The 14,842-nt window shown below is 43.9% G+C and overlaps 1 protein-coding gene across 8 annotated transcripts in view; it reads right to left on the reverse strand.

The window, feature by feature from the left end:
- LOC144791525 (uncharacterized) overlaps positions 1-14,842 on the reverse strand; it is an 826,098-nt gene that overhangs the window by 496,831 nt on the left and 314,425 nt on the right. For 4 of the 8 annotated variants that reach the window (XR_013602413.1, XR_013602419.1, XR_013602417.1 and 1 more), the window contains one exon: positions 5,117-5,435. The exons of the other annotated variants lie outside the window; for them this stretch is intronic. The gene's annotated coding sequence lies outside the window, so the exon portion shown is untranslated. The remainder of the gene's footprint in view (positions 1-5,116; positions 5,436-14,842) is intronic. 8 annotated transcript variants of the gene reach the window in all.

The following is a 14,842-nucleotide window of genomic DNA, read 5'->3' on the forward strand; positions in this document are numbered from 1 at the left end:
GATGAGGAGCTGATGTGAAAGGTGGTTAGTCAACAACACTTTAGCCTGTCTCTGAGATAAGAAGCAACCCATCTTAGAGCATTTTCACATACTCTGAGATAATGGAGCCTTCATAGTACCAAATGCACTGATAAATCCAGAAGCAACAGGACGGTTACTCCGTTCTTGGCCACTGTGAGTTTTAGAGCATCCAAAATACATATGATAGATAACTCTGTGCCTCTGCCGGGTCTGAGGCAAAAAGTACAAAAGCGAGAGTCTGGATGCACTGTCTGAAAACAACCTGGTCATGTAAATAACAATTTAAATCAGCAATAAATTGGCAAAGACCGCTACAGTGAAAGATTGTCTCCTCTTCCAGTTGCATGGCTGGTATCTTTGGCCCATTGGTCTCCAAATATTGCTGGTACCCTCTGCTTTGGCATGACAGCTATTCTTAGTACTCTCAGCCATGAGTCTTCACATACTGCTGCTAAACTGTATGAGTGCTGACTCTTCTCCTGGTATGGATGTAGCCGAGTCAACTTGATCTTTGCTAGCTGGGGCCAATTATTCATGGACTATTTGACCCTACTGTTATAGCATTTGCTACTTTCAGGCTTGGCCTCCAAATATAAGTGTGGGTCCAAGACGGTTCTATCAGTTGCAAGATAGCACACTCTCTTCTGTGCCTCTTTTTGGACTTTCTCCACAGGGCTGATTCACTTCCTGAAGTCCACTTGCACCCGCTCTCTTATTTTTTTTTTTTTTTTAACAATCTTCATTACACATTTTTATGAGCTTTACATTTTACCCACCCCCCCACCCACCTCCCCCCGCGAGACCAGGTAGCAATTTATACAGTCAAATATCAGTAGATACACATTACAGTTCAATCATTTTCTGAAAAAAAAGAGATAGATACAAAGAGAATAAAAGAGAAAACAAAAAAAAAAAGAAAACAAGAAGAAGGGGAGGAGAGAGAAATACATTACCGAGAAATAAAAATAAAAGAAGACCGCATGCGTCTAACAAGATATTACTATATCAGGTATCTCCCATTGTTCCCCCTAATCATTCTCTTCAATCCATTCGAGAAGGGAACCCCATATCTTCATTCCTCTTCTACGAGTCTTATAGTCTTTATTTCTATAGATGGCAACTTCAAGGCTACATGTCGCCAACAGTCTGGCCCTCCACTGTATATATGATGGTGGTATCGTATCAAGCCAAGCTGATGCAACACACAGCCGGAACACCCCCATCGCGACAAAAATTAACCCTTGTATCTGTTTGGGCCTATCGCTGTTTGATACCCCCAGCATGACTTCTGCTGTTGTAATGTTTACCTCATGGTGAGCTATCTCTGTAAGAAAGCCTGCTATTTCGGCGATTACATTAGTTAGCAAGTCACAGGAGGCGAACATGTGGATAATATCTGCCGCTGGGAGTGCTCAAGGTGGGCAGGTTGTACCTTTCCCAGTTCCCCATTTAGCTATTTTAGATGGAGTATAATACAATGAGAAAAAGGTCTTATAGTATTGTGCTTGAAGCCTAATGGACATAAGGCATGAAAGTGACATTTCATATGAATATGCCACACTTTGGGTAGAGAGTCCGAGTTTAGTCTGCCATGCCACTATGTGTTTGTTCATGTCATCTGTTAGCAAAGCATTCAGAGCCCCATAAATCTCACCGATTTTTAGGGGTTAGGGGTATTTCCCTATTTAGGTTTACTATGAATGCACACGATTGAAATTTGATTCGGCCACCCCCTTTCTTCAATAGGAAATCTCTCACTTGAAGAAATTTAAAGAAGTCCTTATTAGGAATGTTGAATTCTAGTTTTAATTCGTCAAATTATTTAAATCCATTATTCGAAAAAAAACAGCCAAGCTGAGTAATCCCCAGATCCTTCCATTTCTTTATATAGTTATCATGAAATATCTCTGGCAAATCTGAGTTCTGATTCACGGGAGTGCAGTAAGAATAGCGACCTAGTCCTAATAGCTTTTTAACATCCCCCCAAACTTTGCTAATATTATTGATGGTCTTAAATTTGACTTTTTTTAAATACCCGTCATTAACATGTCGCCATAGACATCCAGCAGCCCCTTCTCCCAGAATAAGTTCTTGTGGTGTTAATATATTGCCGCTTCCTGTGTTACCAGTTATAAGACTCAAGCTATACCTTAATACTGCGGCCCAGTAATATAACTTGAAGTTGGGGAGCGCCCAACCTCCACGTTCTCTTGAGTTAGTGAGCCACCGCAATGCCCTACGCGGTCGATTATATCCCCAGACAAACCTAGTAAACAATGTATCTATATTTCTAAATACCTGCGGAGAAAATTCTAAACAAATAGCCTGAAAAAAATACAAAAACATCGGTAAAAACAACATCTTAACTACGTTAGTTCGACCACCAATAGTTAGGTGTAGATTGTTCAATCTGGTCAGTTCTTTTTTGGTGCGTTGTATAAGCGGATCTATATTAATACTGATGATAAGCTCTATAGCAGCACAGATGCTAACCCCTAAATAAGTGGCCTTTTCAGTTACTCTAGTCACTCATCATAATCTTGCTATTCAACACAATCTGTGTCTTGCTTGCATTCAATTTATACCCAGAGGCTTTACCAAAGAGTAGTGCTTCGGCTTCTATCATATTTATAGCATTTATAGGGTCCCCTGTGACAATGGCGATGTCATCAGCATATCCTAGACATTTTGTATCCATATCACGCACTCGGATAGGAGGGATTAATACATTATTTTCCAACCTCCGAATAAATGTATCTATATAGATAGCAAATAATAGGGGTGAGCAAGGACACCCTTGTCTTGTTCCCCTGGTAAAAATAACATTTTCCGACAGCATCCCATTGATCAAGACACAGGCCTAGGGTTTATATACAACTGTTGAATTGCAGTTATAAACTTCTCACCGATACCACAATTTGCCATTGCCTCCCACAGGAACTTCCAGGAGACCCTATCAAACGCCTTCTCCGCATCTAGCAAGATGAGCGCCATAGGGTCTCCTGTAGTTCCCGTGTAGTCAAAGAGGGAAATAACTCTTTGTACATGGTCAATAGTAGACCTTCCTGGCACAAACCCATGTTGCCTCTCAGAAACTATTTTATGGATCATAGGTGCCAGCCGTGCTGCTAATAGCTTGGAATAGATTTTGGAATGCCCATTTATCAGGGTAATTGGTCGATAAGATCCCAATTCCTGTGGATTTTTCTTTTTCTTTGGAAAAACTATTATTTTAGCTAATGACCATGACCTCGCTGGGTTCCCCCCTTGCCCAATGAATTGGAAAAGTTCTGAGATAATCCCCCTAATTTGTGGCGCAAACTTTACATAGACCTCTGTGGGTATTCCATCCAAACCCGTCGCCTTACCATTAGGCATAGAGTTCACTGATAATAAGATTTCTTCCCACTGTATGGGGCTATCTAGTAAATCCCGATCATCTGTATCCAACTGATCTATGATAGTTAGACCCAAATATAACTCAGGTTTGCGGCCCGCAGTATCAGTTTCATGATATAAGTTCTGATAGAAATTCTGAAAAGCTGTTCTAATATCTGAAGATTCTACTCTCAGGCCGGCTGCGGGATCAATGATTTCTTTTATTAAAGTACTTGATGTTTCTTCCCGGGTTCTGACAGCTAATTGGTGACCTACCCGTACTTGATCTTTGCTAGCTGGGGCCAATTATTCATGGACTATTTGACCCTACTGTTATAGCATTTGCTACTTTCAGGCTTGGCCTCCAAATATAAGGGTGGGTCCAAGACGGTTCTATCAGTTGCAAGATAGCACACTCTCTTCTGTGCCTCTTTTTGGACTTTCTCCACAGGGCTGATTCACTTCCTGAAGTCCACTTGCACCCGCTCTCTTATTTATAATGCTCACTTTCTGCAGTAAGATTGAGTCTGGAATAAATCTAAAGGTCTTTGTCACTGCAATGCTTGTTGGAAATGTCTTTAGTCTGCTTTAGGTTAGTATTGCATCGTTTGGTCAAGCATTGCTAAGCTTTTAAGATACCTTTCAGGACACATCAACAATGTAGCCCTCATCCTTCATCTCCTCTGAATGTTCTTCAGAAGAGAAGAGATTTCAACAGATTCAAACTAGCTTTCAATCCATACCATCTCCAGTTGTTCCTTGAACGAGATCCCAGTAGACCATAAGCTGCTTTCATCTTTCACCTCCTCTGACTGTTCCTCAGGACAGCTCCCAACTGACCTCACTTAACTTTCATCCTTTACTTCCTCCGACTGTTCTTCAGGTGAGAACACATATCAATAGACCCTAACCAGCTTTTATCATTGACTGCTCCTTGGGAGACATACCAACAGTCCCCATCTAGCTTTCATCCGTCACCTCCTCTGATAGTTCTTCAGGAGAGACCTCAGCACACCCATCATTCAACTCCTCCGACTATTTCTCAAAAAAGATCGTAATTGATTCTTTCTAACTTCCTGTCATGATGTGTGTAGTGTTGGGTGAGTTTGTAATGAGGTAACATCTTGTGGCTCCTGTGGACTCCGTAAAACAGTGATGTAAGCATTAGAGCGTAGTGAAGTGAATGCAAGGTTAGAATGCTGAGTTTGTGGTTACACGCAGAAGAATAAAGACGTGTTCTACAAAGCCCCATGTGTGGAGTAGTCATTGGCGAGTACCTGGACTGGGGAGGACGCTACAACTGGCAACCAGATAGTGGATAAATAGCTCAAAGATCAACAGTGCTCTCCCAGAGAGTTTGCTGTGGTCCTGCAAACTGATCATGTGTGCCACGTGCACCTCAGTCGTAATGCGGAATCAACGTTTGGCGTATGTGGAGTCAAAACACAGCCCCAGATTTGTGTAAAGCATTTGAAGTTAATAAACAAAAAAGCTTACTTGAGAACTCTACAAATTGGTGGCCAAGAACCTGCTGGTGAAGTTGCAAAGAGAGGTACTGTGCTACTACACAACTCAAAGTGATGCATCATATGGAGTGATAACACTGCAAACAGAAGCACTGTAAGGCAGAGATCAACCAGGTATCAGGCAGTAGAAAGAGACATATACAAGCAACAAAATTAAATTCAAATAAAAAAAAACCTGGTCATTTGCTTACCAGAACTGAGAAAAGAGAGTCATTGTGCCACTGTGCTGGGGGATAAGACCCCAAAGGAAGCACCCAGAGTTGTGCTTGCAGAGCTGTCCATACTTGAAGTAAAGCAAACACAAGTAGATGATGGACGGAGCACTGAAACTTTTCAGACACTCACCCCGAGTCACAGATCTGGGTTGAATATATCATCATTCTTTAGCTCACTTTGCCCCCCCGATTTCAGACTCAGTCATATGCAAATCTGTCTTGACCCTGTTCCTCATGATAAAGGGGAATAAATTGCCCTTCTGGTGTGGTCACAAGCCACCGAAACACCTCTTATCTGAGAAATAAGGAACACAGATGTGAGACAAAGAAATAGCGTTGAAGTGGCACTTTCATTCATTAAATCATTAGCTCAACATAAAATATATTCATCTACTCATTAGCTGGAGAAAGAATATTTAGAAAACCTGACTTCAGTCTGTCAGAAATGAAACACAAGTACACATTTATAAAGTGCAAGAGCCTAGGAGGCAAATCTTAAATGAGAAAAACAACCATGCAAGAATTACAATTTTAAGATCAATTAAATGCAATGAATTGGGTGAGAACTGAGAATAAATGGAGATCAAAAGGAAAAAAAGGGTTATCTAAATTGGGATGTACCTCCTGAGAGTAGGCTCAGAAATCCCAAATCAGATAAACGGCCGGCCGGAGAACCCACGCTCGTGCTCGGCACTTGCAGGAGAGTTCTGGGCTCCTAAGTGGGGTGCAGGACATATATACCTGGTTAATGCAGAATGGTTAAACCGCATTGACGCAAGTACTGGAGTCATACTGGCTCAGGTGGTTGACCGCATGCCTACAGTGGTGTTGCTACAACCCTAGGACACAAAAGTGGTGACCCATTGCGTCAGGTGTTTGAGCGAGTGGCCGGCCATGTTTGACCGCAATTTATAAACAAAGAACATTTGTGGCATAGATAGCTTGAAAAATATATGTGAGAGCGGAAAAACAGGTGTTCTCATTGCAAGATGCCGTTGTGGTTTCTATTTGAGCAAGCTTGGAAAATTTCAAAATACAAAATGAAGTAAATGATCAAAGATGTACCAACAGCTCTTGTGTGTGTGATGCACTGGTCTTGCAACTATGGAAAGTTTCTGTGGCTCTGTGGTTGCCCAAGCGGCCTCACCGTGTTCAGCGCAAAATAAATGCATGTTCAAGAACATCAGGCCTACTAGATTTTATTATCAAAGATGGTAATATGCAGGGGGTTCAAGGGATGTGTCGGTTATCACTTACTGACTGTGTATGGTAAATATGGCCAAGATAGCACATTTCCAGATTTTAGCTTGCAGGGTCTATGCAGGGACCTTCATTCTACATGGGTCGAGCAAAATGCTATGTTGGGAAATCATATGGTAAAATGTATCACTCATGGTAACAGTCCAGCCCGAACTGCCAAGCCAGGTCATCCCTGGACTGGAAACAAGCATCCTGGGAGCGGTTTCGGGGGAACACCCCTCATCAGCCAGGCTAGCTTGAATCCAGTGGCAAATTGAGCAAGGGACCCACGTCTGGGCATACCCCGCCAACTTAGGGCAAACAAAGCAAACACAAGGAGATGATGGACTGAGTGCTGAAACTTTTCAGACACTCACCCCCAGCCACAGATCTGGGTTGAATCCATCATCGTTCTTTAGCTCACTTCCCCACCCCAGTTCAAACCCAGCCATATGCAAATCAGTCTTGACCCTGTTCCTCATGGGACCAGTCCAGCCTGAACTGCCAAGCCAGATCTTCCCTGGACCGGAAACAAGCATCCTGGGACCGGTTTCGGGGTAGCACCCCTCATCAGCAAGGCTAGGTTGAATCCAGCGGCAAAGTGAGCAAAAGCAGGATCGGCTGCTCCATTGGAGCATAAAGGCGTTGACCCCCTCCCTATTGAGAGCCAACACATACATTATAGTGTCCTTTTCCTTTATTTTTATTTGTGTTTTTATTTTTACCAGCCGTGGTATTCTTTTATTTGAGTCACAGACTAGGTATTTTTCTCTGCCTCAGATTGGGGATGGGGCTTGATTAATAAAATAGTGACTATGGGAAGCAATCCTAAAGTGAAGAGTGCATGTCAGGTTGGACTGGTGGCTTGCTGTGCCCAGCCCGACATGCACACTTTAACACTGTCCTATCCTTTCAATATTAGGAAGTCGGGAGAAACACAGCCGTAGCCTCCAGTCTCCTAATGAGCACTGGGTTCGACTGCCCAAGCCAATACTGGCATTGCTCAAATGTTGTTTAGTAACATAAACAGCATGAAGGCAGTGTTTTTATTGGCTTAGGAGTCAGGCATAGGCTGCACACACAAGTCGGTGCGGGAGTGTAATGTTTGCAGATCATGGCCAATCACTATAGTTTTTTTGTGAAGCGATGCAGTGATTGGCCATGTTCACACCCTGGACGCAACGATCTCTTCTTATCACGTGCATTGCAAATTACGGCATTGTACATGAATGAATGAGAAAGAAGTGGCGTTCTACAGTCACCCCAGCCTGACCCTCAACAGGCGTCCAGATAAAGATGGAAACACTGATAAAGAATATGTGGACATTCCAGAGAGGAGCGTTTGATATGAAAAGTTGTATTCTCTCCTGCAGACGGGATCTCTGGCTTATTACGATTAAAAGTAAGTTGGTGCTTGTCTGCATTTGTGTGTGTTAACGTGTGCCTGTGAGTGCATTGTGTGAACAGGCATGCGTGTGTTGGTGCGTGTTTGTGTATGCAAGCATGAATGTGTTTGTGCGCGTCTATGCTGGTGTGTTCATGGGTTTATGCATGTTGTCTCTGTCGGGACTACCTCATTCTTCAGAGTATTCATGCTTCCCTTCATTGTTTTTTCATTTCTGTCTCTTTACATGTCTGGAGTGACACGCTCTTCATTTCTCTTGTTTAGGGTCACATGCAGGGGAAATGTTGTCTCTGTTTGATAAGCATGAATTCTGCTTGAGACTGAGCCATGGTTAAGTCAATTGTTCTGTTGTACAGATTTTGGCTGGTCAGCAATAGCTCTGATTCAGTTATTTGTTTCAAAGACAAGTTATTTTCTCAAGGGGCCTTTAATTATCGTTGGATGATGGATTAAATGATTTTAAACTCATCTGCTACAGGGTATTTAATCCTTTTTGAGATAAGATTTATTAAACACAATTGTTTTATTACATTTATGTAGGGCAAACAGCAGCTTTTTGGCACCTTCATTACAAAAACAAGCATTTGCAATGCAATCGGTCTCGCCTTTAGGAACTAATATGTATTTAGCTATGCAGCACATTAGCCTGGGTGCTGAATCATCTACTGTTCTTTAACATGGAGGCAAAGTAAGCACCAAACTGCGTGACGCACTAGGTATGGGAACACCTGGAGAGAAATATTGCCTTTCAGTGGGAAATGGTATAGTCCAAAGCTCTATTTTTAATGTAAAAGCAGGGCCTTCGGTGGTCATATCACTGAAAATCCAAGATTTGAAAAAATATTGTCTATGGGTGCTCGTGGAAGTCAATTTCTATGGACTGGAATCTAGAGATTGCTAAAGTGATTCTGGTATATTACTGACCTTTGCTGGTCGTTTTCCATTAAGAAAGTTAAATAGAGGCAGTTGCCAGAAAAAAAAGAAAGTCCTTCAGCAGAAAGCAATTCTGGTATTCTACTGACCGCTGCTGGTCATTTTCTATCAAGACAGTTAAAAAGAGGCAGTTGAACAGAAAAAAAGGTCCCTAAGCGGAAGCAGACAAGTCCGAGGGCTGATCTTCAGAGCCCACAAAGTACATACACATATAGGTATATACTAAAGTATATTTACTGAAGTATATACAAGAGGTCTTGAATACTCAACCTAATAAAACAGTGACTGCATTCCTTGTTGAATCAAGGAATGTTACAAAAAAGGAACAGATGAAAATTAAAATGGCTTTTAGTGGCATGAGAGCTGGGGGGGTTCTCTAAAAGGAGTGAAGCAATTTGAATTAAGTATTATTAAGCTCTGTGTAAGTGATAATGGTCTTCAGAGTGTCTCGATCATTTTCATTCTCTTTTTCACACAATTTGTATCTGCAGTCTTTCTCTGTTTGAAGCATGCACCCATTTTCCTCCCCACATATTTCTGAAATCTTGCATCTGCATACCTCTCAAGTAGTGGTTTTCCTCTTCAACAGTTGTCATTATCTCATTTTTGTGCATACTTACTTTAATCTCCTCCACTTTTCTATTTCCCAGGCGCACAGAGCATACCCGCTCTACTCAGCTGTGAGCACTGCATTCTCTTTTCTTTACATGTTTCCTTTCTTGCTGTGCATATTTTGACAGCTCTATGACCCCCTGTTATGTGCGATCTCAGAACTGGACATTACCATTTTCAAGGTACTTGTCGGAGAGGCCAAGGATTGAATGTGCCTGTTGTGTGAACACTTTTATGAACCACTGATAAGTGCTCAGCTACAGAGTTCTCAATACTGTCATGTCATAAACACCCTCAACAAACTGATCTCACCTAGATAGACTTGTTGAAGCAAGTAGGAACTATTGAACATATATATTTTTTTTTTTGTGTAAGACCTTTATTAACAATGATCATTTATACACAGCCGTGAGCCTACAACCCGGGGGCCGGCTCGCAAAGTAGGAGCAGTTAGTACACAAATGACAACAATAACAATATCATTCTAATCAGAACAGTTGAGAACGGTCCCTGTCCAACCTCCGTAGGTCTCGCGGCTAGCACCCTGGCCTGAGTCTTACATTTTGTGATTTTATAGATAGGAACAGTGAAAGAACGTAACTTAAAGACCTGACATTGAGACCATCGACATTGGAATCTGCGACCGATGTAACTGATTCGGCTCTCCCCGCAGGACGATTATACAGATGTTCTCAGTCTACACATGATCCATTATCACCCCTTACAATACAGTTGTAAAGCTACTCTTCTGTGTCATCCTCTAGTGAGTTGATATAATCTGTCAAAAAGCACCAATAATTCTTGGGCCTAGATTTTGCAGGGAGGTTTTCCTCGTATGTCATCAGCTTATCTCTACAGACGGACATGTCATGGAGCCATGTGGTTTTCTTGGGTACTTTTCGACTATGCCAGCACTGTGCCACCTGTCTTTTAGCCAGTAATAAGGATATAACACAGAACTTACGTTTTAGCGCACGAAATTGTGGGACAATACCAAGAAGGCACGTTTGTATTGTGCATTCCACCTGCTCCTCTAGCATGATAGTGAGCGTGGCAGTAACGTCCACCCAGTACTCTGATATCTTGGCGCAGTACCAAGCAAAATGTGTAAAGTCTGCACCTTCTCTGTTACATCTTTTGCATCTATCCTCATCTTGAAGTCCGAATTTAAGCAGTTTTGTAGGGGTGTAGTATGCCTGATGAATGAATCTGTAGTGTATAATTCTCAGGTTCCCATTATGTGTGAGTATTTGTGTCAATGCACAGGTCCGTTGCCAGTCCTCGTCCGATAATGGATTCTCTAGCTCCAAGTCCCACCTCGTCTTAGCCTTCACAGTGGATTGTGCAATCTCGGACTGTGCTGCTGCGTACAGTCTCGAGACCAAGTGTGATAAGTCCTGTGTAGTAATGATTAGCTGTAGTGGCGCTAAACAATCTGGTTCCGCAGGGAATGATGGATAGTGTTCTCTTAGTGCGCGCATCAATCTATAATACGTGAAATGGAACATGGGAGTTTTGTTCTGAATATAGGTCAGGTGTTCGATGTCCAAGAACGTACTCTCCTGAAACAGATCCCCCATCTTATCTATGCCAGCTCTCCGCAGGAGAGACATGCCTACCTTTTCGCTAGTGACTGATAGCGCGTTATGGTAATGTAAGGGCATTGCTGGTGCATATAACGGGAGCTTGTGGGCCAATTGTCCGAGTTTACGCCAGGCTCTCACTGTGGTATCTATGGTGTTAATGTCTTTCGCATGCAGTGGTGGCCTATCATGTGATATGATCGCTGTCAAGGGGATAGGATCCGCGTCCCCCTCTTCTATGGCTGTGTGAGTGAGATATGGTAACTCATGATACCAATAAGCTGCATACTGCGCTTGAGCACAGAGGTAATATAGGAGGAAATCCGGTACTCCAAAACCACCATATGCATAAGGGAGTGTTAATGTCTGGAGATCTACACGGGCTTGCTTGCCAGCCCAGATTAGTTTCAGTACCAGCGACTTTATACGGCAGAATATTTCCCCTGAGGGTGTGATGGGAATGTTGTTAAAGAGGTACAATAGTTTGGGTAAGATATTCATTTTCACTATTGCTATCCGATCCGCCAATGACAGCGGCAAGTGGATCCAGCGCTGGACTTTGTCCTCCAGCTTGGATATCACAACCCCATAGTTAGATCGTATGACTTCCTCCGGATCCCTATGGTACATGACCCCTAGGTAGCGAATGGGATCCTTCTGCCATTCCAGCGGGTAATCGATGTCAATGGGAGTGGTAGTATCCGTTAAGGGTATGATAAAGGATTTGGACCAATTGATTGACAGTCCTGAGTGACCCCCAAATCTAATGTATTCTCTGAGCAGACTGTTCAGATGAATGTCGGGATCGCGTACATATAGCAGCATATCATCTGCGTACAGAGATATGTGCAGTGGTCTGGCCGCGAACTGTAGGGCGGATTGTTTGTAATTTTGCCGCACTATGCAGGCCGGGGGTTCTAGCGCTAACGCGAAAAGTAAGGGAGAAAGAGGGCACCCTTGTCTGGTGCCACGTTCCACTTTAAAGGGTGCAGAGATGTACCCATTGATACGGACTCTGGCGCATGGTTGGGTGTAAAGCAGGGAAACCCATTGGACAAAACGTTTGGGAAAGCCCATCCTGTTTAAAATAGCAATCATATAACTCCATTCAATGGAGTCAAACGCCTTGGCGGCATCAAGCATGACCGCCACGGCTTTAACGGAGGGCTGGAGGTAGTGGGACAGAGCAAATAAGGACCTCGTATTGTGGGAAGTTGATCTAGTGGGGATAAATCCAGTCTGATCTGGAAGGACCAGGTGTTGCATCAGAGGGGATAAGCGAACCGCAAGTAATTTCGCGAGTATTTTTGAGTCCACGTTAATGAGCGATAGGGGCCTGTAGGAGTCACACTCGTCCGGGTCCTTAGATGGTTTTAAGAGGGCAATGATTAAAGCTTCACGGAGTGTAGGCGGAAGTATGGATTTCTCGAAAGATGTGCCAAACATGTCCACCATGTAGGGCGCGAGAATGTCGGCAAAGTGTTTTTAGAATTCATTAGTGTACCCGTCGGGACCCGGTGCCTTGCCGTTAGGGAGCGATTTAATTACTGCAGTAACCTCTTCCACTGTAATGGGCATTGCTAAATGTTCCCTCTGTTCGTCCGATAGCCATCCTATTGCTATATCTTGCATGTAATGGAAAATCTCATCTGTCGACGCCGTGGGTTGTGATTTGTAAAGTGTGCTAAATGAGTCCACAAAGTTATGTAGGATGTCTGCAGATTGTGTCTGTATCTGACCGTCTGGTGATTTAACTCGAAGTATGGCCGAGTGACTCCTCCCTTCGCATATCTTCCTCGCTAGCGTCCCCCCTGGTCTACCCCCTTCCCCAAAGGTCTTAGCAATGTGTTTGCGATCTAGATACTTGATTTCATCAGCCACAAAATCTTGATGTTCAGTGTGTAGGTCGCGCAGTTCTGCTAACAGTGAGACATCCTGCGTGTTTTCAAAAGCTAGTTCTATGTCCCTTATGCGTGCCTCGCAGCGCTTAATCTGACGTCTGATGTCTTTCAAAACCCCTATAGTTGTGCTGATGCATACACCCCTTGTCGTGGCCTTGAAGGCTTCCCATAATAGGCATGGATCCTCAATGACTGGTGAATTGATTTGGAAATATTCCCTGATCGCCTTCGTTAATGTATCAGCGTAGACAGAATCGGCTAGAGCTTGTGAGTTGAACCTCCACTGAAATGGGGGTGGCGTGTAGTGTGGTAGAATGAGCTGTAGCAAGACAGGGTTGTGGTCTGATAATGTGCGTGGCAATACCTGTACCCTCTTGGCACACAAAGCAATATCATTCGTGCCTAACCAGTAGTCTAGGCGAGACCAGCTGTTATGAATCGCTGAGATGTGAGTGGCCCCTGGCTCGTTAGCATAGCGATTTCTCCAAATATCGGTTAATGACAAATCTTCCAACATATGTCCTACCATTGTCCGTGCTTGCCTATGCTGTTCCGACGAGTTGGGGGAGCGATCCAGCCCATCCAACAGGGTTACGTTCCAATCCCCTCCACATATTATATGCGTGTTTGTGAGTGATTGCAAGTGTCCCCATACCTCTCGGAAAAACTCTGGTGTATCTGTATTCGGACCATAGACATTAAGAAGTGTTACGCGTTGGCCACGTAATGTGCCCGATACTATCACATATCTGCCATTGGGGTCTTGTACAATGTGATGTGATGTGAAATTTACTCCTTTACGGACCAGTATGAGTACACCCCTAGAATAAGAGGAATAGGAGGCTCTATAAGACGATTCTGCCCACCGTGAACCCAGCTGTGGGTGCGTGTTGGGTGCGAGATGAGTTTCCTGCAGTAGTGCAATATCTATACCCCATCTGTTTAGACAAGCAAAAATCTGCCTGATTTTCTTTGGTTGGGCGAAGCCCCTAATGTTCCAAGTGAGGAAGCTTAAGTGTGTTCTACCTGTATGTCCAGTGTCCTGAGTCATCTAATAGGCCTTAGTGAGCAACCCATAAGCAAACAGCAATCAGTGGTGAGTTCTGAACCCATTGCATCATGAGCACATACATCAGAGTCGACAGTCCTCCGCCAGAGAGAATACAGCGTCATGCCCAGTTTCAATGTTCGTGGTCTTTCTGTACAACCAAAACCCCCAAACCCACCCTTCCCACCCACTCTAGCAACCCAACCATGCCGAAGCCATAGTCCCTGTGAATTCAAATCCCTCAAACCTGAATCAAACAAACCATTACTCATACTATTGAACTTGAGTTGGGTATTACCCTTGTGGAGGTCCGCTCGGAGCACAACTCTACACCCGGTGTATCGGGTGTGGGCAACACTTTCAACCACTGTCACAAATGCAGATTTACGTGACTGTGTATCCGCCACCCCCACTCCCGCCAGCAATAGCAGCGGCACAGAGCAACGCTCAGTTCAACAGCGGTCATCCGGACAGTCACATATACCACAGTATGTTTCAAACAGAAAATGTGTGTTGTTCTGCAGCATCAACAGAAAACAGTGCATCCCCCCCCATATATCCCAGCGCACTTTCAATATAAAGTAACATACATTCACGGGTGTACAAGCGCGCATCAATTGTTCTTGCGGTAATACAGCATAGTATTGTAGCCCTCTACAGTCAAGCATCTGCGCTGTCCATAGCCCATGTCTAAGGCGCAACTAGGGTGCGCCAGTGACCAGAGTGAGTATGGGCCTCTGAGGACACCGCCAGGTCGTACTGGTCAAGGAGGAGTCTGCCGATGGTGAACAGAGTGGCGCGCCCGGCAGTAGTGGTGTTGGCCTGTAGTAACAGGATAATGTGTGTCAGAACGCGTGGCATGATCTACTTTTAATCACCCCAAGGCCACATATCTACAATCTCTTTGAAGGTTAAGGGGAGTGATCCGGGCCGCCGCCCTGGGCTCACAATGTTCGCCGTGGTAAGTAGATCGTCACACCC

This window comes from Lissotriton helveticus, chromosome 11, assembly GCF_964261635.1.
Source record: "Lissotriton helveticus chromosome 11, aLisHel1.1, whole genome shotgun sequence".
In the NCBI taxonomy this organism is placed as follows: Eukaryota; Metazoa; Chordata; class Amphibia; order Caudata; family Salamandridae; genus Lissotriton; species Lissotriton helveticus.